The following is a 16,871-nucleotide window of genomic DNA, read 5'->3' as shown; positions in this document are numbered from 1 at the left end:
ACTCCTTTTCAGACATAACCCAAAACTTCAAAGCAGTGGGAAAACTATTGTGTGCTTCAACCATGATGTGTCAGATTACCTTAAAAGTACTTTCAATTACCCACACACAGGTTTTCCTTAAAGAAAGGAATAGTTTGAGTTTGTGGGCTTAAATAAACTCTTATTAGTTTTGAAAAGTGTCCTCTTTCTTCCCTACCCCCCTTTTCTATTTATAACTGTGAGCCTAATGCTACTCCTAGGTCTTTATAAGATTAATTCTGAACAATCAAGGGACTAAAACACTTTTACAATGTAATTACAGTAGTACAAATTGTTTGCCCAAACCTCATTCTGGATAAGGATTTTACAATTAGCAAACAGTTATTACAGTTGGGGCTTGCTGAGAGAAATTGCACAGAGGAAGTCTAGAGTTGTAATATAGTAGCCATAAAAAAAAAAACCTCCTTTGGCATGGCAGCAATTAATCATCTATTAAAAGGAAAAGGTAAAGGGATAGCTATAGGTATCTTAGTAAACTACTACTGATAATTATACTTGTTCTGTGTGTGACAACACCTATCCCTGACTTATTTCAGATACTTGCTTTTTGAGGCAATAGCACTTCTGTTTTGCAAAAACTTGGCCTGCTGAAGCGTTCTGGCACTTGCCCTTAGCTCTTTCAACATGCACCTTCCATACTCAGCTTACACTAAACATCCCAGAGCATCTTCCCAAAGATAGAGAGCAAAGACTTTAAAGGGGCAGGCTGAGGCCTAGGTCTCTATTGTTTAGACCTTCCTTGCAAGAAGGCATTGAAAGCAAGTGGTGCCCCTTTAGGCTGTTGGTACGGTCCTTTCTGAGCACTCCCTTCTAATTTTCTGTCCTCCTATAAGGAATTGTGTCTCTGGAAAGACATATATCCTGAATTAGGCTTTTGTCCCCAAAGTTCACACTGATGAGTCAGCTCCCAAACCCTCAGAAATTAAAGAGGCTCCTGTTAAGGTAAAATGCGTGTGTATTTGCCAGCCCAGAATAAACAAAAGCCTGTTAATCAATCGAGTTTGGCAGCTGTGTTCACAGAATGATAAGGGTTTATCATCTGCCACCTAACTCTAAGATGCCTGTTAAAACGTTGTGATTGCTCTTTCGGTTGTCCCGCGGTGTGGTGGCTTGGGTTTTGTGCTTCGAGAACATTCAGCTTCTGCATCTCACCCCCCACTCCCCACATTAGCATTTGCATTTCAAAAAACAGAAATAAGAAGAGGGAAAGACAGTTTGAAGAAAATGGATTTAAAATCTACTAGAGATAATAGAGGAATGCTTGAGATAAGAGCCTGGGTGTGATAGGAGAAAGGTACCAAGAAGTCAAAACTGATGAATAGCTGTGAGAAAAGTGAAATAAACTCTTCAGAGGTCTATAAAAGGGGGAAACCTGGTTAGGTGATGTGAAAGGGGGTTAACTGAATGGATTAGGGAAGACGTTAATCAAGTCCCCCAAAGCCATCCAGGCTAGAAGAACTGGGAGATTTGTTTACTGCATTTTGCTTCAGAAAACAATGTCTGGGTCCAGTTCAGGAGTCAATGAGAGGTCAGTGTAGGCTCCCTAACCGTTGCAGGGAAAATACCTAAGTCACTATATTCTGATTGGATAATGCAAAAGTTAAGGGGGAAAAAAAAAACTGGGGTAGGGTGTTGTTTTCCTTACTACCTTTCTACTTCAAATCATTAAAATGCTTTGGTCTCTAGAGGGGGAAAATTATACTGGTTAACATAATTACTAGCTCTGACATTTTCAGAAGTTATAGAGGTCTTTTATTAATTAAATGGAGGGCTTAATAAAATATTCCTAATAAAATTTATGGTTGTCTTAAAACTTTCTAAACAGTGCTATAAATTCTTAATAAAATTAACTGGGAAATGAGTTATTAGCCCACACTTTACCATCCCCCCTTCTTCATAAGGAGCGTCTGTAGAATGAAAAGAGAAATAGAAGCCTTTTAGTAAAATATAAATATTAGCCAAAGTCACACATTTCTTTAGGTGAGGTGAAGTTTCAACTAAGTTATTTCTAATGGTTTCACCCTTCAATATTCCCCAAAAGCTATTCACAAAACTTAGACCATTTCTTCCCCTTCTCTACTACATATTATATATATGTGTGTATGTTAGCTCATGGGAACTACAATGCTCAATTTTCTGGTCTGAGTTGTGTATTAAGTTTAATAAAAAGCAGAGGTGCATCATGCAAAATTTCAATATAGGATTTTTGAAGATTCAATAAATATTTTATCAATTCAAAGATAATTAAAAGTGAAATGTCTTATAATTTCTCTCAATTTAATTACTTTAAAGGTAACTTTTAAATAATAAATCTCTCAATATTCGTTACACTCCACATTTATAACAGTTGGTACTATCTGAGGCAGCATTTCGTTGAGAAGATATGCAAAACTTTTTCATATCACTATATTTTAAAACCTTGGCGAGTTATCTTAAGTTTTGAGATCCTTCTCTGCTTCACAGATAAAATACTGGCTGGTTGGCTGTCTAAAATGAACAGCACTCTCAAACATACTCCAACCAAGTAAAACAGCCTTGGCGGATTTTTCAGCTTTTGAAGGCTTGATCTTTTGTGCCGTCTACTGGACAATGGAAAAACTACAGCTTCTATGACTGAAGAAACTTCCCTTGTCCAGTATGGGGTTGGGGGATGGGGGCAGTAGTGGGAGGGGGTGGATTTCATGCTACTAAGTAGTAGGGTAGGACAACAGGACCCAACCTTTACTCACAGGACAGGTCTCATGGTGTAATCATGTTTTCATATCTAAGTTTAGGACATTGTATTAAGTATAGGCACACCTAAGTCACTTAACTAAGGCTCAAGGCTGTACTTACTATAACTGTGTATGTGTGTGAACGCACATAGTTGGCTCGGGAAAAGACAGAAAGAGAAGATAATGGGACAAGCTCAGCATCTCCGAAAAAAATATTGGTGGTTTGCTTGGTTCTGAGTGTGCATTTGCTTGATAGTCAAGTTAAATATATCTACTGTCTAGATAATCTAAGATGCACAAATTAATTCTTGGAATTTGAAACGTGACATTGTTCAGTAACAAGAAAAGTACTTTTAGGAGGAGAGGCGATGAAATTGGTAATTAGAAGACTTTTAGTGCAGTTCTCTTTGGCAATCTTGGATGAAAATGTGAAACTTCAGTGTTTTCACTTGGAGACCACATGCAGGAGAAAGTGTGGATGAAATTCATAGTCAGATGCCTTTATGCAGCAGAGGCTATTTCATGATGTGTTAAACATTTAAAACTATTGTATATATTTCGGTTATGATTTTTAAAAATATTTATGGAGCCCTAGCATTATGAAAACTTTGTACAAAAAAGTTCATGAAGATAATTTTGACCTCTGTTTGATATTGATGTAGCTTCTGAATAATCATATTTACCATAGAGAGGTGATTTTGTGACTTAAACAAAACTCAACTCTAATAAAATGTAGAGAAATCAAGCTGATTTTGGTGGAAGAGACCTAAACCTGGGTTCAGAGCTCTTATAACTGTTTATCTGCTTTTCTGAAGTTAAAATTCCTCAGTGCATTTTAATAAAACCTAGTACCACATGACTAGTTATTAGGGTACCTTTTAATAAAAATTTAAGAGTGAAAAGGAGACAGTTTTAGGGCATTTTATTGATGCATAAATATATTTCAACGATCTACTTCAAGTATACATTTTGATGTGGCACTATGTCAGAATGACTTTAAAATATTGTATTAAATATAGATCTATCAGAGTACCTGAAGTGACATTGACTACTTAAAGCAGTGAGATTGCTTGCACTGTGTGTGAAAGAACAGGATGGTTTTAATCGTACTACAGAGCTGGGGGTTGTGGAGGTGGTGGTGGTGGGTATCTTTTAGGCTTTAGCACGATCTACTGAACTGTGTGACAGATTATTATTCTATAAGACGCTTTTGGGGTCTTAAAGATTACATTAAAGCAATAAGGACAATGGCCACCCTACTGACAATAGCTAGAAAATGTAGAAAATTCTTACAAGAACCAATCACATGTTTGATGTATTCTAAACTAATAAAGAAGTATTGAGTGCTGTAAGAGGTCTGGCCAAAGTGCTCTAGTCACCAAAGGCAAACATTTACCTTTGAAACAATAGGATGAGCCGGAGTGGTCATGATTAACATCCACGTTCTGCGGGGATAAAGGGCCCTATTTTGTTTAAAAAAGAAAAAAAAAAACCTTCAGACAAAAATGTACTGATTATTCAAAAATAAATATTTTAACATTTCATTGGGTTATCTAATGAATAAGAAAAACATCGAAGGCTTCCTGCAGTTCCGAAAGAATTCTGTAGACTGGAAAACGCAGAAGGAAAGAACAAGAAGCCGAAGGACGCCTGCTGAGTAGTGATTCACTTGTGGATATCTGAAAACACACTTTTCCGTGCCCTTATTTAAAAATGAAAAATAAATATCACCCTTCCTTTTTTTTTTTTTTTAATAAACATCAGACTATGGTTATGCTTGCTAAAAAGCGTAATTCTTTCCAGGCGATTAAAGCAAGAAAGGGCCAGTTTGAAAACTTACAACTCATGTGAGAAGTGGACGTATAAGCCGCAAACAAATCGGTTCGCAGTGGGGCCCACAGCCTGGAAAGACGCCCCTTCTTGCGAGCTCATCCAGGATAACTTCATTTACTGGCAGATCAGCGGCCACTTCCGGGACTCTGGCGAGTGGTGTCCTTTTACCTCAGAGCCCTCAGCAGGGTTGCCCGGTCACCTGTGTGTGTTGGGGTGGCCGGTCCCCGCGGCGCCCCGCGGCGCAGTCTGGTCCCCGCGCGCCCAGCCACCCAGAGTCCCGGGCCTGCCTTCACCCCCGGGGCACGGACTCCCTGGGCTGGGTGGGGGGACCCGGCAAGGTACGCTTCTCCAGGATGGCGGCCGCGGCCTGGGCTCACACCTGGCTGGGCGCAGGGGCGGCGGTGTAGGGGGAGGGGTCTGGGAGAACCTGTTCTCCGGGGACCCGGCACCGTCTGGAAAGAGCCCTGGGTGAAAAGTTCCCTTCTCCCGCCAGGATCCTCCTCCCCCCTCCATTTTGGACTGCCCCCCTGTCTTCTCTTTGGGGTTCGCCTCAGCTTCTGCGGGAGGTTGTGGGTCAGGCCTGGGCGGCGGGGGGTGGCAGCGGGAGCCAGAGCGCGAGGACCCCAGGACCCGCGCGCGGCGACTCAGGCCCCCGGCCGCGGTCTTCTGCTTCTCCAGGCTCAGCACCCGAGGGCGCCTTTCCCCATCTGGACTCGAGGACTTCGGCTCATTCCACCTCTCGCCGCTTTAGCCCAATTCCGGAAGCTTTCTGGCCTCGGTTCCTGGACGGCTCTTTCCCGGGGGGGCGCCGTGAGCCCTGGGGTGCCGCCCAGCTCTCGCTTCCTTCTCCGAGGCCCAGTGTGCTCTGCAAGTCCGTTTGGGATGCGGGAGCCTTTGGGAACCCCGGCCCCCTCGCCCCCTGAGGCCGCGGCGGCCCCCTCGTAGGGGCTGGAACAAGCGCGCGTTTGTGGCCGCGGTTATTATTTCAGGTGTGCTAATGGGATTAGAGGCGGCAGAGCCCCGTGTGGGGATTGAAGCGGTTCCTTCTCCGGGGTTCCAGCCGCCGCCGGGTGGATCGCAAGTCACCGCCGGGTCCTGGTGGCCTCCCGGTGCAGCACGGCCGCGCCGGCGCTCACACCTGGGAGAGAGGTGGTGGCCCCGCGCCCCACTAAGGGAGGAGCGGGGGAAGGACTGAGGATGCGGGAGAGGATAGGAGCCCCGGAGGAAAGGAGAGAGACGCGGGGTGACAGTGACAGTGACAGAGACTGAGAAAGGGAGAGGAACAGAGACAGAGTCAGGGAAACCGAAAAGACGGAATCGGAACCAGTCCTGTCCACCTTCCCACACTGGCCTCGACTGTGAGAGAGAAATGAGCTCCTTCTCCTGTGCTGCTTTCTGCTTCAGAGGCTGCCTCCTTATCACAGACTTTTGCATAATTGCATATTGACTTTCCTAAATAGTTCTGCAGACCTATTTGTTGCTTTCATTTATTCAGTCGCAAACAATTACTTTGGGGAAAAGACAAGAAAATGTGTGTGTGTGTGTGTGTGTGTGTGTGTGTGTGTGTGTGTGTGTGTGTGTGTTGGGGTGGGAACTAAGGCCAGAGATAAATGCTACCATGCTCTTTCAGAATGTTCCTTTGGCCATCCCAGAAATGAGCATCCTGTTCTGGGAAGTGGGAGTCACCATCACAAGTGGGCTGAGACGATTGCTCTGCCTTGGGTCCACTTTTTGCAGCCGCCTTTCCACCACAGAGAACCGGAGGGTTTTAGGGCTAAGTCAAAGCATTTAGTTCATTTGCCTACTTCTCAGATGAGCAAGCAGAGACTGAGAGGGGCTAAGTGACCTATTCAATTTCTTCTTTCTTCTTTATGTCTTCAAGTTCTCTCTCTCCATATATATATATATATATATATATATATATATATATATAATCTCCCAACCATTAAAACAAATCACAACTACAGAAGAAGTCTTTCTCATTCTTCTTTCCTAAGATCACTGGATGTCAGCGCTTCCATGTCTCCTGCTAGCGGCAGCTCTGTGTGCAGTTGGTGGTGTGGGAGCATCGGGGCTGGGTGGGGGCTTCTCCCTCCTCCCCTGCTCCCACACCGGCTGCATCACTGAGCCCCTCCCTGTAGAACAGCAGCAGGCAGGGAGCTTGCTGACCTGTGGAAGACCCCTCCACACAGCAGGAAGAAAGGAGCAAGGAGAGCTTACATTTGGTGGTGATGGCGCAGAGGTCTCCTAGGCTTTCTCCAACCAACCCCCAAACAAATAAACAAGTCCTGCCTTCTGCATCGACTTCCTGTGACTGAGTGACCCTCAGCAGAAAACTGGCCCAGGTCACCCAGGGAAGGAGTGGGGGAGGTTCAAGGCCTTATTTACCCCAGGATTAAAAACAACATCCCCTCAAACCTTCCTTCCTCAGTAGCTTGCCTTTTAAGGATGTGAGAAGGAGCTCCTTAGAGTCCAAACAGACATAATAACCCATTGAGATGTTTAGGTTTCAAGTTTACAAAAAAGCATTTTATCCCTGCTTCCCTGAACCCCACTACAACCTGGACCCAGGCTATCAAAACCTTTAAAAAGACATCCTGTATCTTTTATGGGCAAAATAAATTTTTGAGTAGACACTCTGAATTCTGGTGTATTTTTATTTTTAACTTCAAGTTTTGCTAAAACAAATCAATTAATGCCTTCTTCTCCCCATCCTCTGATTTCTTTTCACTCTAAATTTTTGTTACCTTGAATTTTGTATTGATTTGGGTGTTTGGTAGAGAAAATCTGCTTGTAGGTCTGTTACCGTCAGTCATCTACATTTATTTTATTTGCTGTGTTTTTTTTAAAACTTACTGATATTAACAAAAAATATCCTAATGTTCTTTGAGGTTTAAACCTTAGCAATGTGTTATGTCCTAGCCTAGCTTCTGTGATAAGCCCATTGCATTTTCTTCCATACTTGTTGAGTCACATATCTTTTAGTTAAAAATTTTTCTTTTTAAAAGATTTTATTTTTTAAGTAATAGCACCCACCATGGGGCTTGAACTTACAACCCTGAGATCAAGAGTCCCTTGCTCTGACTGAGCCAGCCAGGCACCCCAGAGTTAAAAATCTTTTGAGCAACCCAGAACTTTATGATTTACTGGACTGTAAGTTATTTTATCTGCAAATATTTAGTGCTTGCAGCCTGAAACTGAAGAATGATCTAGGAACTTGGTTCTATCACAAAAAGCTCTTTGCATGTACAAAGATCCCAGTCAAGATTCTGCATTACTGCATGACGGCTGTGAGGGAGAGAGGCAGAGCTGAGAGTTAGGATACTCTCAGATTCAAATTTGAACTCAGTCACTAATAGGCTGATGGTATTCGAAGAAATAATCTCCTACAAAATGAATCAGTTAATATTATTTTGTTCTCCAATTGTACTTTTGATTCCCACATTTAGTGATTCTATATTATAAAATTAGATACATAGAAAATGTGTAGCTTCAAAATAAAGAAAAAAGTTAAGACATTGCCATACTAACTATTTCACAGAAAATTTTAAAAAGGTTGACATTTTGGAGTTAGATTGGAGAAGATTATCCTAAAGCAATGTTTCCCTGTCTTGACTTCAGCCATTTACATACAACCATAGGGTTTCTGCCCTGTTTTAATGCCCTGTGAATTACTTTTTATTTGTTCTTTTAAAAAAAGAGTCTCACCTGCACTAAAACACACATACGTAATTTAATATGAAACTTTATATCATAGGATTTCTTTTATATTTTTTCCTAACGCAGAGTACAATAAATAAAATAAATTCAAAACAATTTGTTGTGATATATACTCCTAAATTATCTTTACCCCTCTTTAGGAAGCAATGACCTAAGGACGTCTTAAATCTGTTCAGTGTGCCAAATTCTAAACAGATTTTACTTTATACATCAGCATGACCAAGCATCGTTCAACAAATATCACACAATGAACACAGAAGGAAGAGGTATTCAATTGAGGAAGAAGTGAACACTAATGATTAGGGAAAAGGAACACTCATTTTAGGAAGAAATCAATGCTAATGTCTTACAATTCAGCTTTCGTATTTAAAGTGGAACTGTATCTTGTAAACTTGCAACTGTGAACTTATTGATGCTGATGAATTATACGAAGCTTCCATTTTATAAGACAACCTTTTTGAAATATAATCACTACAATTTTAGACATTTGTAAGGCCCAAATTTATGATAATAATAAGCAATTTTTGAAAAATATACTTGATTCTATAAAAATGACAATAATTTCTCACAAAAGCCTTCAAAACACTGAAATCTGAAACTCTTCTGCTTTATATACCAGGGAAGGAAAACATACATAAATGCTTCTACTTTAGAGTTTTTTTTTCCAATGTATTCACTCTCAACTCCTCCCTCTTCTGAGGTTCTCCCAGCAGGGAACTCGAGTGTCAGAAGACTCCCTCTCTAGGCGCTATAACCTCCAGATAGGACTCTCCAAGTTTGAAAATGACATCTTTGGTCTTTGTTGAAAGATATACCCAAAAGAACTAAAGTAAACAGAACGATGTCAAAGCACAGGATTATTTTTGTTGCCATGAGATTTTGTCTGGATATTCTTTAGTGTGATTTGGAGGTTAAAATATTTAAACCTTTCTTCACTGGCCAGGCACCTTTTGGAGGCACTTTCTCTAATTTCCTGATTTCACATTTGTCTTTTCCTTGTAATGCTGCACACTGAATTTGTAGGACAAAAGGTAATTTATACACAGTTTTTATTTCTTTCTGCCTAACCGTGGTTACATATCTCAAGCAAACCAAATGCCATCCACTGTAAGTTTTTGTTCCGCCCTTTTTTTTCCCTAAACATGGAATTAACTGACACTAATAATTCACTGAAACAACATAAACACCTGACCATCTTAAAAATCAAGAAAAATCAAAATCAAGAAGCGCTGCTTAGCACAACCAGAATGCCGAAGAACTTCAAAACCACAAAGTTGAAAATGGATAGTTATGGCTTTTTAAATAACTGTCACTTTGCCGTGTGTCTAAATCAGTGTCCCAGCACCATGAGGAGTGCGACTGAGCTTCAAGCGCTCTGGAAACCACTGTTTTGAAGGTCAAACTCAACCATGTTTAAGTGCCCAGCTCTCCTGCGCTACCAGCAATCCTTGGCTCCATGGGACCACGCGCACCCTTGACCTGATAAGAACCAAATGCCAAGGCCAATTTGTTCCCTGACTTAACGATTCTGTCTCTGGTAGTTACGGGTTTTGTTTTGTTTTTTTCTTTGAGCATTTAACTCTTTTTACTTTTGCATTTCTAAAATAGTTGGCCAGCACCCTTTTTTACCCGAAGCTAATTTATACCAAAAAGTATTATACATTTTCGGATACTCTTACTCATTAAATGCCTAGGGCTTATTTGTTTGAGACCCTCAGCCAATCTTCCTCAGTGCTTTTAGCTTTTTACCCCAGGAGGGAATAGTTTGAATTTGTTTCAAAATTCTCTTCTTTTATTTGCTTTTTCCTTTCCTATGAGTCTGTAATTTAGTTCTGCTGACACAGTTGGTTAACCCCATACTGGGGAGCTGATTAAAAACACTTTCTAAAAATGTCTGTTCCTATCGCCGGTATTAATCAGCATTTTTTTTTTTTTGGACTATCGTTTTCTTTCGACTTGTTTACCAAAATCTTTCCATCCCCATAATTCTAAATGGGCATAGTTAAAAAGCTACATACCCACTTCTTTTTAAGATGAGCTACTTCTCCCTGCACGGTCTCTAACGTACCTGCTACGTTAGAATGATAGAGCAGTTAGCGGCGGTAGAGATTCTATCAAACTCTCTCTGTGCCAGAACAACGGTGAGCAATAATCAGGTCTGTTCCCATCCCCATGCTTAGGGGACGACTCAATTATACAACAGATTTCCCTCTTGAGGAGTACTTTCTGAAAAAATCTGAGTAGTTGTCACGGATACGCTGAGGGAAGCTGCCTAGGGTCATTCATACGCTTTATCCACTCCACTTAATCCAGATACCAAGGCCAGCCCTACTGTCCTACCCCCGTCCTATTGGAAACTTTTAAGATAACACGAGGTCCAAAACAGTTTCAGACTTGCTTTGCTCATTGTCTGCTTTGCTCATTGTCACTGACATTTTTTGGATAGTGATAAAAAGGCAAGTCTGTTGCAAATTTCATAAATCAGTCCTTTCTCTCTGTTCTGCTGTCAGGTTGCCCTTCTCACTAATGTCACCATATGTCACTGCTTGTCCCAGCCAATCTCAGGTTGATTGAAAGTGTTTGACTAACTTTTGGGTCCCATTGCCTGTAACTGGTAAGACCGGGCTGACTTTATGGTTTTACACTATTCTGTTTAGAACAGTATTATTCAGGGAAAGTCAATTATACATCCTAAACAAGTCGTTGATATTCAGGGATAAAATCCAGAATTTAATTTTTAATTAATTTAATTTAATTTAATTTTAATTTCCTGACTTAAGAAAATATTTCATAGTTTGCAAAGCATGCTTTACCCACCCACCAACCTAATAGCTTACTGAGCTCCCCCAAACCTTGTGACATTGTATTACCATCTCCATTTCACAGAGAAAGTTTAAAGTCACACAACTATTTAGGACCAAAGGCTATATACTGAGTTCTGGTATCAATCTAGAAAAAATATCTTTGTAACTGAATCATTTTGTTATTCTAAATATTGGCAGGAAGGCATGAGAGAAAGTGAGTAAGGAGTTTTGGGGTTTTGGTTTTTTGTTTTTTGGGGTTTTTTTGCTTGAATTTTTTAGTTTTCTTTTTTTCCTATCATCTGCTGTAAGATTAGAAATATTTAAACTCCTGGAATACATCCCCAGAAAGTTTTGCTATTTCCAATGTCCAGATATTCTGAACTGATTAACCATGTTCAGTACGAAATGTTTGCTCTCTATATTTCAAGTTACTTTTTGTTGCACAAATATCTATTTTTGAAAAATCACGCTCAAAATTATGTATAGAACATAAGTTATTACACAGATTTATTATAATTCTTTCATTCCACAAATATATTTGTTTTCTTTTCACAGATGGTATGTCTTTTTGCCCTTAAAAACTATACTATAGACATAAGTCCATTTATGACATATTATGGCATGGTTTTCAAGGAGATAGCAATTCAAACTTTCCATTTAAAGAGAGAGAAGAAAACTGCTTTCAGGAAATATTAGTTAACCGGCAGGAGTCCTTTTCAGAGCACAGTTACCATGGGATTGAGAAGTATTTGCTAATTATAACAGTGCACTAATTATCTGCTTTTACATCTCATCTTTCTGTCTTTCTGTCTAAATTCACTTCTAATTATATGGTACCCTTTTTGCATATGACACATCTAAAAGTACTGCTTTTATCAGATATGAATTCTTTTACTTGGAAATATTAAAGACAGAGTTTCGCTTCCAAAATATTTTCTCCTACAATATAGTGAAACCTTTTGATTGTGGGTTGAATAATCTGTCGTGTTGAGAGGAGGGAGGGACCAAGATTTCAATATTAGACATTTTGTATCTTCTAAAAGAGAATAGCAAAGATGATCAGCCTTGTCATGGTTCCTATTTTTTCAATGCAGTTAAGAAGAAGTAGTCATATCACCCATTCTTCATTGTCCATCATTGTCATCACGTTTTTATTAACTTTCAGAATTTCAGATATTGTAATTGATGAAAAGATATTTTAAATGTAATATAATAAAGAAGGTCACTGGGGTACCGGACCTGTTTTCATGGGATTACCAGATCATCCAAATTGTAGAGGTCGGCTTCACACAGAGGCAACACAACAACAACAACAATGACAACAGCAACAACAACAACACATGTGATTTCAGCTTCTACCCTGGGATTCCCCCTGGGTTTGTTGAGCAAAGAGAAACAGAGGGGTTCACTTGATGTGTAAGAGAGTGAGTCTTGCTCATTCCCCCAAAGCAGGGATTTTGCGGGGGGACAGCTATAGGATTGGGGGGTCTACATCTGTAGGACGCCTCAGGCTTTATTCCCCAACACAGGCTCATGTAACAGCTATTAGTCTGACTCATTCGTGGCTCTACACTTCCTCTAACTCCACTCCTGATCACACTTTATTGATTATGAACTTTAATGCGTACATATTCATTTTAATGTTTATTTGTTTTTAAAGAAAGCTCAGAGAATAATTTATAAGCTTTTAAAGAAACATCTGATGGAGTACTTGAAGCTTCTGCAAATACAAACAAAATCTGCTCTGCAGTATTTAAGGCCCATAGATATGTGGATCAAGCACTTTCAGATCTCAGGCTCCAGGGGGGCAGAAGGAGGTGGGGTTGGGGCTGGTCAGAGCAGGAGAGGAAGCATTTACTGAGGGCTTCCTCTGTGCCAGGCACTGGCATAGAGGCTTCTCCATACATTACTTCGTTTTGATAGCACCCAGTCTATTGAGGGTTGTTCTAAGAATCACATAAGAACGTTAAAGTTTGATGTATCTTTTATGTTGAATTGCACTGAGCTGCAAACTTGGATCTTCTGCCATCAGCGTCACTTTTATGCCAGGCCACAGAATCACTTACACTCGCTCAACCCAAGAGGCTCAACTGCCTCCCGAACTAAGGGTACAGTCAAGGCCTTCAAGGCCACGGGGGCATTCTCTGCAACTAAAGACATTTCAACAATGGTAGAGCCTCTTCATTATCTGCATAGAGACTCCTTACCATCCTTCCCGGCCCCCTGGGCCTAAGCCTCCTCATCTGGAAATCAGGAGGACTGGACTCTATTTTTGATATCCCTCCCAGACCCAGTGATTTGTGAATTTCATTTTTGATTCTGCTGATGCCAAATGTTTACAGCAGAAAGGGGGAGGGCAAAGTAATTATAAACAGAACTTTCCCAGCTTAAATCTCAAGGGGTCAAGAGAAATGACTTAAATATTTTCTGACTCTGACAATCAGAAATGCATTTTTTTTGTGGCAATAATAAGATACACTGAGAAACAAAATGCTTAAAAAAAATTTTTAGTTGTGTTATTGAAGTGAAAAGCTTCCAAAAGGGTGGAAAAATAGTCCTCATCTCAAGCCACTGCAGACTGGGGTTATTTCTTCACTGTGTGCTGTGTGCTTTGGAATCGGAAAACATCCCTCTCTGGGCTCAGTAACATAGTGTTAATATCATCTCCTTTAAAATGGTGTTCTAATGTTTAATCAATGTTCATAAATCTCTTCAAGATCCTTGCATGATAATTGTGACATTAACTACAAAGTATTATTCTTACAATGGGGTAATTTTATCCAGTTAAATCTCCTCTGAGCTACCACCGGGGTAGGAAAGATCGTTATTACTTTGTAAATTACTTTGTACTAAGGTTCCTTATGTTCCCTAGCTATGAGGAAATGTCCCATCAGAAGGTATAGAATATTTAATATTTGTATTTAATATTTGCAACATTGACTTCAATGGGATGTTACAGCAGAGAACAATACGCCCCAGGACGGTACTAGTGACAGACCAGAAGGACCTAAATCTCTGAGGATGCATCTCTCTCTCTTTCTTTTTTTTTTTTTTAAAAAGGTACCATTTCTTTTTTTTTTTTTTTAAGATTTTATTTATTTGTTTGACAGAGATCACAAGTAGGCAGAGAGGCAGGCAGAGAGAGAGGGAGGAGGAAGCAGGCTCCCTGATCCCAGGACCCTGGGATCATGACCTGAGCCGAAGGCAGAGCCTTTAGCCCACTGAGCCACCCAGGTGCCCTTTTTTTTTTTTTTCCCCCAAAGATTTACCTATTTATTTTAGAGAGAAAGCACAAGCAGGAAGGGCAAAGGGAGAGAGAAGCTGAAGCAGATTGTTTGCTCAGCACAGAACCTGACTCTGGGCTCCATTTCACAACCCTGAGACCATGACCTAAGACCCAAGCCCAAAACCAGGAGGCGGAGGCTTAACTGAATGCGTCCCCCAGGCATCCCTGAGGACACATCTTTTGCAATACAATTAGCTATTCTTGGAGCAGCTGTGTAATTAATAACTGGACTGAGCATATCATTATTTTGAATGGGATCAAAGGAAACTTCGAGTTTTAAGCTAGGAGTCAACCTGGTCTCTGAGATTTGCTCCAGTTTCTAGAGACTGAAGTCTCAGGAGCAGTTGGTGTTATTTGCTTTTTAAAATGTGCCCCTCCCCCGCAAAAAAACAATTGTCAGCTTTGGAACTGATATTCAAGGTTTCCTAGCAAGCACTAGAAATTATCTGGCACACTTTATTTTTTATTTTTAAAGATTTTATTTTTTTTTTTAAGATTTCATTTATTTATTTGATAGGCAGAGATCACAAGCAGGCAGAGAGGCAGGCAGAGAGAGAGAGAGGAGGAAGCAGGCTCCCCGCTGAGCAGAGAGCCGGATGCGGGGCTCGATTCCAGGACCCTGGGATCATGACCTGAGCCGAAGGCAGAGGCCCTAACCCACTGAGCCACCCAGGCGCCCCTAAAGATTTTATTTTTAAGTAATCTCTCCACCCAATGTAGGGCTCGAACTCATAATCCCGAGGTCAAAAGTCACATGCTCCACTGAATGAGCCAGTCAGCACCCCTCCACCTGTTACGTTTTAAGTGAATCAGTCTAGACACTGCTTTTCATTAATTAATGCATTTACCCAATACATTATTTATTGATGACTCATGTGCCAGGATCTTGCTTAAACACGACCTGGAGAGACACAAGAGGGTGGGAAGCTTGTGGACGTGAATGATCAGTAGTAGCCACCTTCATGGCCAGTTCATGTGCCACGTTAACGGCTGGTTTTATTTTCAGAGTTGTTCTACAGAGCAATATTGTCACACCGAATGAAAATGACCCCCTACCCTCGCCTCAATCCACAGCTGGAGTCAAGTCATCGGGCATTCCATGAACTTTTTATTACAGTCAAGGATAAAAGAGGCATTTATGATAATTAACATAGAAAATGGGGGAAAAAATTCTCACATTTTAGGTCACAGATTTCTGGTTTGTAAGGCCAGCGAAATGAGAGAATTTTATCATTTTTAGTGTGTGTAACTGCTTACATAGTTAAGTCCTAATTGTCTCCTTTTCTTTCTTCTCCTTCTGATCATGCCAAAATTGTAGTGACTATTAAAGATTGGATAAGCACACTGACAACTGAAAGATTAAATGAGCAAAATGGTACTGAGAATGAAATATTACAGAATAAGGAAAAAAAATCTACAATCTCACCATTCGAACATGCCTCATAGTACCTTCTTCAGATATCTGCTTTTATACAACTAGGCAGTTCTGCTTTCCATTGTATTATATCTTTTTTCAAATTATTACACAAATTTCATATATTTTTTTAAAAGTCTGCCTAATGTTATAATGCCTAGGCACAACTTAATTTAATTAGGTGCCCCCATTTTGGATAGTTTGTCTCTAGTAACCTGTTCCCCCCCCCCGCCCCTTGATTTTAAGTTAAACTGCAGGGCATATTGTGTATGTGGCGAGATTTTTCTAGATTTTTTAGACAGATATCTGGAAGTTAGAATTCTAGATCTTTAAAAGATATTAAAATTTTTATGGCTTTAAAGTTTTTTTTTTTTGCTAAATTATTTGTCAACATTGAATACAATGATTTAGATATTCTGCCTACAAAAATTTGTAGGTAAAAATGAAACCTTATCTTTGAAAATTACTTTTTTTAATTACAAGCTTATCTTAACAATTAACTGTTCAGCAGTTCTTTTCCTTCATTTTTTGAATTGTCTGTTTATCTTTTTTTGTGTGAAATTTTCTATTAGGGATATTGTGACTGAAAATTCAGAATCTTCTTTCCTATCTGAAGGAACAAATGAAGCCAACATAAATGATGTTTTTGAAGAAATATTAATGGAATTCAAAATGCTTATAAAAATGAAAAGCAAAACTAAAAACAGATTTATCATAATTATGTGTATGTTTGAGTATACCTGGGGGAAAGTCAATGGAACTACATAACTACATTAATTGTGGTTATAAGATGATGAATAATATTTACTTTTCTTCTACTTTGCTGTATATTCAAGGTTTCATAAGCATATGCTCACTGTGTTTCTTAAATCAGAAAAAGCTGTTATTTGGAGATATGTCAATTTTCTCTCAACTCAATTTCTTTTTTACTTGGATAACTTTAGGAGCTCAAGTTTCATTGAAACCAGTGGGAATATGCAAGTTTGGAAGCTAAAGGCAGGTGAAAAAGTACTTTCTGGAAGACCCTTTCCTTTGTGAATACAAAAATCCCTAAAAACGTG

This window comes from Martes martes, assembly GCF_963455335.1.
Source record: "Martes martes genome assembly, chromosome: 9".
Taxonomy (NCBI): Eukaryota; Metazoa; Chordata; class Mammalia; order Carnivora; family Mustelidae; genus Martes; species Martes martes.
The sequence above is the reverse complement of the archived record's forward strand: the minus strand, read 5'-3'. Positions refer to the sequence as shown.